The 11,792-nt window shown below is 47.3% G+C and overlaps 1 pseudogene; it reads right to left on the reverse strand.

Moving 5' to 3' along the window:
* Positions 1–560: 560 nt before the first annotated feature.
* Positions 561–4,991, reverse strand: LOC120850017 (annotated as a pseudogene).
* Between the last annotated feature and the right edge of the window lie 6,801 nt (positions 4,992–11,792).

Here is an 11,792-nt window from a genome sequence, read left to right on the forward strand (position 1 = left end):
GCACTTACCTGCACTGCAAAGAAAGGAACAATAAAACAGCAATACAGTTTAGTTAAATAAATCGCAGCAAAAAAATGTACCCGCAGAGGACACATATCTCTATGCCTAAAGGGTAATGCTGCGGCACGGAGAGCACACCTGAAACTCGCAGGAGGAAAATGATCGCTTCACTACGCATTACCCGTTACCTACCTTATGCCTGAGGCGCAGACTTGGCTGCGTGGAAATGAGCGGCGTAAGCACCTACCCTTGCTTCTGAAATATAAAAACGCCACATAAATGCAGCAGACAGGGACACTTACTTGTGCTGCAAAGAAAGCAAGTCTAAAAGAAATGGTGAGCAAGGGCACTTCGGTTTGCTGCAACAAACGCAACTAACAAGTGTGCTGACATCAATTAAGAAAAAGGCAAGGCATGGCATATTACAGGCACGGTATGCCACGGCATGGTACAGGCACGGTATGCCACGGTACAAACTTCGCCCCTCAAAAGCGGGTGCTTAGCCTCTAGCTTCAAAAAAACATGTAATGTGGAAAGACATTCTGCTATACATCCCGTACCTCAGGCCATAAAGAAGGGACTAGCAGGGAGAAAGAGATCGAGGAACCAAAGGTGCTTCAGGACTGGTCCTGAGACGATCTGCAGAGAAAATTTAAATATTAGCAACAGCTAAAAATGCTTGTATTGCCAATTATCAACAAAAACAGATAAAATATAATGCAGCTGAAGGCTATTGTAAAATCTATCATCCCTTGGATCAAGAGGTAGCTAGGCTATTGACATATTTATTACTGACGAGGCTGTCTTGTTATCAGAAACATTCGGTACTTGTGTTAACGTACCCGGCATGAGAGCTGAAGCGGGATCGTCTGGCCGCAATCAGGTCACTCTTGGGGGGCCTCGGGTACCTGGCACACATCGGTGGCAGATGCTGCGACGCATTCGCCTCGAGGGCTTTCCTCAGGGTCGGCCACTTTTCCAGGCAGGTCATGACCTCATCCATGAGCTCATCACGGTACTCTGAAAGACAGAATCTTGTGTCACTGTTTTGTCCCCACACGAAGGAGCAATAACATACCAAACGTTGCGTCGCTTGGGATTGGCCGTGCTGTGGAATGGCCCTTCCGTGCTCTGGACGTGACGACCATGAAGCGCCGTACTCCTTCCCGGGTTGTGGCCTGCTCCCGCCCAACGTTTTCATTGTAGTGCAGTACAGCAACCAGGGTTCTGCAGTGAAAACAGACAAGATATGGGCTGGTGCTTATACAAAAGAACTTGGTTCCAATGTGGAGACCGAAATGTATACATACACTTGAAGGAAGAAAGTATAGACTCTATATTATCCTAGTTTCACGGGCGCTCTCAACTGCCATTGAGTGACTCAATCGCGATTGGCCAGAGTTACACGGCGGCGCCAACTGTCATCGAGCCGGTAATGACAGTTGAGTTCAAGTGAGCTCCCCTACTTCGGTTCAACTGAACGGACTTCCCCAACGGAGGTAAAATGGACCCTGTCCGCAGGACCGCTGCCGCCCACCATCGCTTGTGAGGCACTTACTGTTTAGGAATGCAGGGGGAGGCGTCTAGAAAGAATCATAGCAGCAAAATATCCAGGAAGAAATAGGGCTAGGCGTCCAAGCTGCCGCTAAAATAATTCCAACAAGCCACCAAACGAGCGAAGATGGCGGCGGGACCAGCCGTATAAATGGACAAATAGTAATGGGAGCACCAATCGTAGCGGGCGGTAGCTTGCACCACCTAGCCTAAAATATGTGCAACCTTGCCCTGAATTTGCTTTGGTACTCGTGTAAACGCCGCTAGAAAGCAACAAGGTATTCAACATACTGTACAATATACTTATAATAAATGAAAGGTGTGTCTTTCAGCAAATTATTTTAACAATTAGACTAATCACGTGGCAAAAGAACTATTTTCGTTTTAGTTTCAACTGGGTTCTATAGAGCCTTGTATCACCATCTCAGTTCAGTTCGGTTCAATCACAGTTGGGGCCGATAACTGTGATTGAACTCAATGACAGTTCAAAGCACCCGTGTAACTAGGGTATATGTTACTCACTGGTACAAAAGCAAACTGAAATTCGAAAAGCTAATTCACAGGTTTACAAGACTTACTAACGACTTGTTCGCAGGGTGCTGGCTTGAACACAACAGACATAACTTTTGGCCTTGTACTGCACATGTCTATCATGCTAATTCCATGAAAAGAACATTAGGGATATTTTTTTATTAAATATTTTTTTTTTCAGAATCGGCTGCAGGCCACCATGCCAGGAATGGTCATTGAATTAGAAGAGTTGTTTACCCCGCTTCCATTCCTTCTGGCGTAAATGCCCGAGACTTGGAGGCGAACCCAATCAGTACGCTGTTAAAAGCTTTCACGGAGGATGTCTGGGACCCGGGGGACAGATGCCTGATGTCCTTGAGGAGCCGCGGGCTTGAAACAATGCTCCGGAGCTTGTTGTACGCTGGGGTTCCTGGAATAAGCACACAGCTATGATGGACGCCATTGAGAAGTATTTTTATTTCTCCTACATCAGAATCGCAGGAGGGGTGTCCTGGACAAGGAACCGAGAAATGAACTTACCCTCAGTCAACCATGCACGGTCAGAAAGTGGCTGGTGCAAGCACTCGCTGAACGATCCGTCGTGGCCATCGTGCTTGTCCACCACGTGGTTCAGTTAGCTGAGCCAAATACTTACTAGGAGCGGGCCGTTGCCATCACCCAGCGCTGCACAGTAGTACAGGTGGTTCGTGATTGGCTGCACCCACACCTGCAGTTCCCTCGACTCGCTCTTTCGGCTTGCTGCTTGGAGCTTCTTCTTCAAGCCTGGAAAAGGGTACAATTGTTAGCTATACGTCAGAAGTGTTCACTGCCATACAGAAATTTGTCGGGTAGTCAGGTATGGCCGTGACTATTTCAATGTCTGTGAACAAACTAAGTCTACAACATTATTTCCGGAAGACATGCAAATAGCTTTCAATTAATATTTTGACAGCTTCAGGTATCATGTCAACTTTTACGCTCTTTGCAAGGCGCGGTACTTCGCAAGTTCTACCTGAAAAAAATCATTCTCTGTTCGACGTGTGTGGTGTGTGCTCAAGATTCCAATGTGTATGGTTTGTGCTCCAGAGTTCGACGGGTGACGGGTGGTGCATGGATTTTGAACTGTTGTTCTCTCGTAAATTTAAGAAACAAAGTTTAATTTGAGTATCGTCTTATTCTGCAGGTAAGCAAGGCGTTTCTTGACTGGTGTCCTGTGCAACAGACTGGGTATGGGTTCAGGCGTACAATGTTTGGTCTCGTTCTCATTCCCACGGTGATAACAGTACCAAGGAGCAACTATTCACGCTAGTGACTCACAATTGCTGTGAAATAATCTATGAAAAGCAACGTTTGATTATCTCTATACTAAAGCCCAGTCTTGATTCGAACCACAGTTCAAAGGTTTCGTTTCGCTGTCTGTAAGCAATGTGTTCGACAATGCCGTTGGCGTACAGGTCGTACAAATGAACTTTTGTGTCGGAAAACGCATCAATTTTGTTGCATCAAAGCCCTTGAAATGGTTATCTCCTTTTATTCCATTACATCCAGTGAGAACAACAATACTTCTACGAAGGAGGTCACAATAATAAATAAACTATTTTGCCGGGTTCACGCCCTTTGGAATCACCGTCATACGCATAAAAGTACTTTATAATGTTATTTTGAAGACGGATTGTCGAATTAGTCACTGCCTATCAGTAAATAAAATGAAATATTGGGAAACCAACCTTTTTCAATGTGCCATGTGTCGAAGTAGTGCTTTGTGCCCCTTCGGTCCTCATGTGGTGCTCAACGCCTGGGTGACGGTCTGCATATAAGGGCTTGTATTGTAATGAACACCAAATAACAGATAGCTGGTTAACCTTACAGAGAGCCAGAAAAAAACAGTTAGGTGAGTAGCTTATGTTGAAAGTTTCACGTACCCGAGATGAAAGAGCCAATAGTGAAGTCTTCCTTCTTGAGCTTGGCGAAGCCACGGACGAAGGCCACCTTTTCCATGGCGTTGCTGGAGGGCACCTCATCTGACTGATCACAATGTGTATGCATTCATTAGTACAACAGTCACTGTACTGCAGTCTGATTGTAAGGTTCTTAGAAATATCACACTTAAAGAGACAATAAGGACGATTTCTAATTATTCTAAACAAAGGGGTGTGTGATGCAGAGTAGGCCTTTTGTTTTGGTTAGTAAATCTTACCTCACCGACTTGCACCTGCTCAATGTGAATGACCTTTTTGGTGCTCGCCTCGTGGAAGCTGTAAGTGCAATATTTTGCACTAAACCTCGGCGAGTCGCAGCGCCCATCTCCAGCTAGGTCGATGGTCTTTCCTTGGAGTCCTTCTAGAAGCTCAGAGTTGTGCCGCTTGTACACCTGGCAAGCAATTATGTCTTGTAAGTTAGTTATGCTATGCCATTTTTTTATTTTTAAACCCTTTCCTATACTAACTAACCTGCTTCACAGCGGGCAGCAGGTAAGCCTGCTGGTAGTAGTGGAAGGTGCGCTCCGAGACTGTTGCGATGTTGATGGACTTGAGCAACCGCAGGGCAGTCGCAACAGGGGCTCCGGAAAACAGAATTCCCGGACAAATCAAGATATTGCCTGCTGCTTTGCCACTCACCTCAGGTTGGCTCCACCACCGCTCCACGTGGTTCTGTGCACAGGTGCTTGTTATGCTCACTTGAGTGCCCTGGACTACGATGTTGTTGCGGCAAGTGGCAAGGCAGGTGCGACACACTTTGAAGAGCTCCAGGAGGCAACCCTCAAATACAATAAATTTGCGCTCCTTCTGGGGTGGCACCTGTTCACGGTCACTGAAAATAAAAATTCAACTGTAACACACACTTGAACTTCCCTAAAAGTGCTACCTCATGAAGCTTTCGTCTGCAGAAAGCACGTAGGTGGTGTCTGGTTCACCAGGACCAGCAGACTCGTCCATATCTTGGTCTACAATGTAAGGACGTTTGAAACGGTAATGAGTTTGCATAGCATAGTATGGACACACTTCCGAGTTGGCATCCCTCTGACAGGCATCTTTGAATGTTAAGTGAGGGCCAAGCTTTCGTCTCAGACCATCACACCAAAAGAAATGTTCGGTGTGACTGTTTCCCTCTGGTGGAACCATCTCATTCTCTTTAAGGCATGTGCAGCTCCTCACCTGGGTCAGTGCCGCACTCGGCTTCGAAACGAATGTCCGACTCCTGCATGTCGGTGCTCGTGTCGCTCTCTCCGTCGGAACTCATGTCACTGTCTGAGGAGTCGTCCGTGGTGTCCTCCAGCTCACCGTCGTCTGCAATCCAAGGCCTATCCAGCTGTTCACTGGGGCTTACCTGTCCTGCGCTGTGGTTACCCTCAGGTGGTATCGGCGTGCACCTGCGACGGCTTTCGTGACGATCCCTGCTGAGCTGGTCCGGGGCTCGCAGGCTGGAGGTCATGCTGGGGATTTGCGAAGGTAGCCGAGCTTGCAGTGTTGTGGCAAGTTGCAATGGACTGGGAAGCACTCCTGGGGACTTTCCGCGTGGTTGTGGTGTGGGGGCACCAAAAACAAATGTCCGGTGGGATGGTCCCCTCTGGTGTAACCATCTCATTGTCTTTGAAGCATGTGCAGCTCCTGACCTGGGTGAGTGCTGCTCTCAGCTTCGAAATGGATGTCAAACTCCTCCATGTCGGTGCTGATGTCGCTCTTTCCGTTGGTGCCCATGTCACTGTCTGAGGGGTCATCTGACGCATCCTCCACCTCCCCATCTTTGCCTGCAATCCAAGGCCTATCCAGCTATTCACTGGGACTTACCTGCCACGCGCTGCGGTCGTCCTCAGGTGGTATAGGCGTGGACCTGCGATGGCTGTCCTGAACGTCACTGCTGAGCTGGTCTGGGGCTCGCAGGCTGGAGGTCGTGCTGGGGATTGGCGAAGGTAGCCGAGCTTGCAGTGCTGTGGCAGGTTTCACTGGACTCGGAAGTGCTCCTGAGGACTTCCTGCCTGGTTGTGGTGGGGGGGGGCAGCCGCATTGCACCCAGGGTTGACCTGTGCAGCTGGAGATAGAACACATAACTTAAGCTCAGTAAAAAGTTTGCATGAAATGCTGCCGAGATTGCGATGTATTCCTAAAACACTGTACTTTAAGTATTCAGTTATACTCACACACGGGTATGACAGAATCTGCAGTGTCTGCATCTGTCGCCTCTGTTTGTGTGCCAACAGTTGCACGAGGAGCAGAGCACATGCAGCAGTGAGCCTACAACACAGATTGCAAGAAGTACTAAGTATGGTCTAAATCTCTTGCATGCAGTAGCAACTGTACAGATAGTCAGCTGAACAGGAGAGCATCCGACAGCCTACAAACAAATGCCATGGCTTCAAGCACTTGAATGTGCTTCTTGACTGACAGTCATTCACAGGTGCAGCCGCTTGGTCTTTGCTTGGTTCTGCCAGTTGCTAAGTGCAGAGGAAATTATAGTGAAATGTGCAGCTTACACCTAATGTACATGCACACTGGGGACCAAAATAGCGGCAGCAGAAAACTCACTGCAGAAGGGCTTCCAACTTGGCTGTCATGGTTAGGAACAAATGCTTGCCTTGTTGGTCCGGTTGTCAGCTGGTTGGATTGTACAGGAGAGAATGCGTTCTAAACTTTTGGGGACCAAAATAGCAGGCAGCAGAAAACTCACTGGAGAGGGGCTTCCAACTTGGCTGTCACGGTTAGGCACAGGTGCTGACCCCAGCCTTGTTGGTCCGGTTTTCAGCTGCTTGGATTGCACAGAAGAGAATGCGTTCTAAATTTTTGGGGACCAAAATAGCGGCAGCAGAAAACTCACTGCAGAGGGGCTTCCAACTTGGCTGTCACGGTTAGGCACAGGTGCTGGCCCCAGCCTTGTTGGTCCGGTTATCAGCTGGTTGGATTGCACAGAAGAGAATGCGTTGGAAATTTTTGATATTTCTTCATTCAATTCTTGGTGGCGTGGGTAAACAACACCGAAGGCAAGTAGCCCGTACCCGTAGGTGCTAATCACTGGCCACAGTGACTTAGGATGTTTGTAATTGCTGGATGCAAAATATTAACTTCTGAGCTGAAACTCGCTTACCAGCGTTACAACAATTTTCGGATAAAATAGAACAATTCTAAAACGAGGCAATGCGCCACCAGAAACCTTAGCGTAGGTAGTAAGCAATTATCCCTAGAAGTTTGACTTACCGATGATGCTGCACTTGCTGCTGTTGCACTCGGTAGGAATAGCGTCGGGACCGCCCCACGTCTCAGTCGTGGACGTTCGGTGAGCGGGGTGCGAATCTCGAAGGCCTCCGGAGCGAAGTGAGGCGAACATACCTGGACATGTTTGTCGCTATTCGAGCGCCCGATTGCCTCCAGCCAAATAGCATTCAGCTTGTTGCTTTCGGGGCGACATGGCTGCTGGAAGACTCCTTGTCGCGGTCACTAATCCGGCAACGCTTCACAGAGCAACGGAGCCGGTTTGCAGGAACTGACATCTCAAAAGAGTCGGCATTTGCACGCGCAAGCAACAAAAAAAGAAAAAAAAGAAAAGAAAACACGCTAAGAAAGCTAAGTTGAACCAGGAAAACCCGCATTCACCAGTGCCAGACCACCATAAAGAAAAAAGAACTGGATCTGTATTTCATCCGCAGGCAACTAGAACACCGCATGCCAGCTATGCTCCCTCACTTACACTCTTTTGCTGAAAGCATTGCCTCCACCTCTGCAGAAAAGCAAAGAGTTTCTCAGAGTAAGAAATTCTCGAAGCTGATGGAGAGAGAAAATACTAAACACGAAACCGATACCACCAGGTTTGTCATAAACCTCTCGTCCAGGAATCTCTCTTCTTGCGAGACCAAGGTTTTAGCTAAAGGCCACGGATTTAACATGACTACCACGAGACCGCCTCTGCCGAAAATGGTCGCAGCTCTGGAGGACGGCATCGCGCACCTGAATCCTAGCGATCGTGAGCGGGTGCGACAGAAGGTGATCGGTATTTTATCAAACATCCCGCAGTATCAACGACACAATCTCTCAAGAGAAGAAGGAAGTGCGCTCCGGGCGCTTCACGATGATGAAAAGATTGTGCTTCTTCCAGCAGATAAGGGCAATTCGACCGTTGTCCTCGACCGGGATGTCTACGACCGGAAGATACACGACCTGCTTGACACCTCTGCTTATGCAAGACTAAAAAAGGATCCGACACCGCGAATCCAGGCAACGCTGAGCAAGATCCTAACTGAAATTTTCAAGAAACATCCAGACTCGAGGAGACTCCACCTGCACCTCCTTTGTAGGAATGGATCTGCGCCTGGTTTTTACGGCCTTCCCAAGATCCACAAGCCTAGCCTTGCTCTCCGGCCCATTGTGGACTTTAGAACCTCACCACTTCGAGCCGTGTCGAACTATCTTCACCACACCCTCTCTCCTCTCGTCGGAAAAACGACGACTTATATCAGCAACTCCAGCGACTTCGTGGAGCGCATCTCGAAATTGAAGGTGAGCGCTGAGGAAAGCCTAGTCTCTTTTGACGTCATCTCACTTTTCACAAGTGTGCCGGTTTCCCTGGCAGTTACAGCTGCCAGGAAGGCTCTCGAAAAAGACAAAGACCGGCACAACAGGAACGCCCTTAGTGTGGAGGAACTGTGCCGCCTCCTTGAGTTCTGCCTTAGCAACACCTACTTTAGCGTCAAGGGAGAGTATTTTAAACAAGCCAGCGGAACCGCCATGGGCACATCTGTCTCCGTTACCACGGCTAACCTGTGCATGGAAGCCATTGAGGAAGAGGCCCTGCAGTCCTTCGCCACTGCGCCCAAAATATTTGTGCAGTATGTGGACGACTGCTTCTGCATCCTTCAAAGATCTGAAGTGGACAGATTCCTCTCACACCTCAACTCCATCGAACCGGATATTCAATTTACCACGGAACTTGAAAAAGACAATTCATTGCCTTTTCTGGACGTGCTCGTGAGAAGAGAAAAAGAAAATTTGAAGTTTTCATTCTACAGGAAGCCCATGCACACTGGACGTTATCTCCAGTTTGAGTCCTATCACCCAGCCTGCCACAAAGCATCGGTGGTTAGGACACTGCTGTCGAGGACGAAGGCTATATGCTCCTCTGAGGATGACAGAAGAAAGGAAGAAAAAACCGTCCGTGCTGATCTGAAAAAGAACGGATACACGAGCACCTTCATCCAACGCGTTGCCCGTCGTCAAGCTCGAGGTTAAAGACAACAGCAACCACAAGCCTGTACGCAGCCACGCCCAACCTCGCGCATCTGCGTACCCTACATCAGAGGAACAAGCGAGGCGCTTGCACGCGTGCTAGCCAAAGAAGGAATCCGCGTAGCCCACAAGCCGATGTCCACGCTTGGATTACTCATGCCCCGTCCAAAAGATCGCCCTCCGAAAGAAAAAACGCAGGGCGTGGTTTATAAGATCCCTTGTGCAGATTGTCCAGCCACTTACATCGGCGAGACAAAGAATTTTAATGAAAGAATACGCCAACACAAAAACGACGTTCGCAAGCTCGATCACGAGCGCAGCGCAGTCGCCGAGCACTGCGAAGTCAAAGACCACCGGATTGACTTCGACAACACCAGCATTATCGACGCAGAGACTAACAACCGACATAGGCTTTTCGTCGAGTCCTGGCATATTCAAACGACGCCAGGCAACATAAATAGGTGCCATGGTGCTTTACCAACAGTGTATGTGAACGGGCTTCGCCATATTCATGAAAGAAGAAGATCGAGAAATGCGCCACATCCCTGAGAGAAGAAAAAGAAGACCGAAAAACGCCGCTCCTCAACGGCCACAGTCGCCCCTGACGAAGAACCGAGTCGGTTCGAAACATAGGGCCCCTACATGTTTAGGAATTGGTTGGTTGCCATATTTTAATTATTGTATTCCCCAACCAGAGAGATTTCTCTCAAATGTTTAGTTTCAAGGAAGTAACAAACTGCGCTATAAAAATAAACCCGCGTCGATTCCTATCACTAAAACTTGCGACAGCTGCTAGACACACACCACTTCACTTCAGGATGTCTAACTCAAGCACCTGGGTCAACACGAAATACTCACTTAGACGAAACGAACGAACTACGCGCGACAGCCGGGAGCAGACGTCGGCTGCTTCTGCGGCCACGAAAAGAATGGCGGAGCTTTTGTTTGTTATGGTATGAATTCAAACGGAAGTGCCCGTCCTGTAAACCTTTTGCAAAAAATGATGACTCTCATTACAAGGGTTATTCTTTAAACGTAAAAATATGCCTTTCAAAAGGAAATTGCGGCATACAACAAAGGTTTAACAACCAAGACCAAAACTGTCAATCAAACTCTTAGCCAATGAGAACCTATTGGGATTGACGTCACATATTCACAACTTCGTGGCGCGCGATTTAAAACGGACGAAATAGCCGCAAACTAAAATGAGTCTCACGCAATAATAATTGCTGTAAAAAAATTTTTTCTCGCAGAAAAATTGTTTTTCGACATGCTTGTCCCAATTAGGCTATTTAGAAAAAACGTTTTTTTCTTTGCAGTTACCCTTTAAGCATGGCTCAACAGTAGTAAAGGCTTGGAAAAACTATTCGATATTCGATTGGAAAATATTTGACCGAAACCACCATTCGCTTCGAACTTCATCGGTGCTTTATGTCTGTGCCTGCTTATAAATAGGCCACTGTAGAGGAACATATAAACAATCTGCTTGGCTTGTATAGTTATTCCTATAGCAAGTGAACACCTTGCCTCATATCAAGTTTAGATAAATTTCTGATAGTTAAATCTCAATTTTGTGGCTTGCTGGATTTTAATTAATGAGAGTTGATTGTAATTGGCAAAAAAACAGTACAAGAAAATATATGTTCTTCTAATTGTCTTCTGTTATCAACTTCAGAACACCCACAATTATTTGTAGGACATTCATGGGCAGGACAGATGATAAAGATTTCAAACAACCCGAGAGAATCAGCCTCATTTGGTATGATACTATAATTTACTTGCCAAAGTTTGTTATCACCTCCTTACCGCATATTCCCTCGTCTCGACCATTCTTGTAAACTCCGTCCGATTTTATCGTCAACCGTCACTCACCAAATGTCTACTTTACCATTGGCCATTGACGACTGGAACTCACTGCCTGACGTAATTGTTACCTTATCTGATACTAAGAAATTTTCTGCAGCCATTAGCTTATTTTTTTCTAACCCATAACTAGATTACAGCGTGTTTTCGTAGATAAATAGTTTTGTTACTTGTTTGTTTTTTAAGTGTTCACTCCCTTGTGTAATGCCCCCTGGTCCTTCAAGGAATAATAAATGATGATGATGATGATAGAATGTGGGTTGGTAAATGGTACAATGCACCCCAAACTTAACGCCGCCACTCGAACGCCCAACTTTCCCGGAGCGGCGCTATCCTGGTGGCAGCCGTTTCAACTAGTCGGTCACGTGAAGGCTATTCCCAGTCTTCGAACCGGGGGAAGGGGAGGTAGTAGGGCGGCCGCTAAGGACGCCTGACTCTCCGAATCACAGATTCATAACGTCAGACGAGCTTTTTTTTCGTTTTCTTTGATCCTTTAAGATTGATAGCAAAGACATTTTGATAATGCGTCGTAGAGGAGAAAGCTTGAGGCCGCTACTAAAAAGCAAAGAAAGCCAACAAAAAAATAAACGCGATTCTTACGATATGAGTCTGTTATTTGCAGAGTCAGGACTCAGTGGCCTTTAGCGGCGGCCC

The sequence above is a fragment of the Ixodes scapularis genome, unplaced genomic scaffold (assembly GCF_016920785.2).
Source record: "Ixodes scapularis isolate PalLabHiFi unplaced genomic scaffold, ASM1692078v2 PGA_scaffold12__126_contigs__length_90152505, whole genome shotgun sequence".
Lineage (NCBI taxonomy): Eukaryota > Metazoa > Arthropoda > Arachnida > Ixodida > Ixodidae > Ixodes > Ixodes scapularis.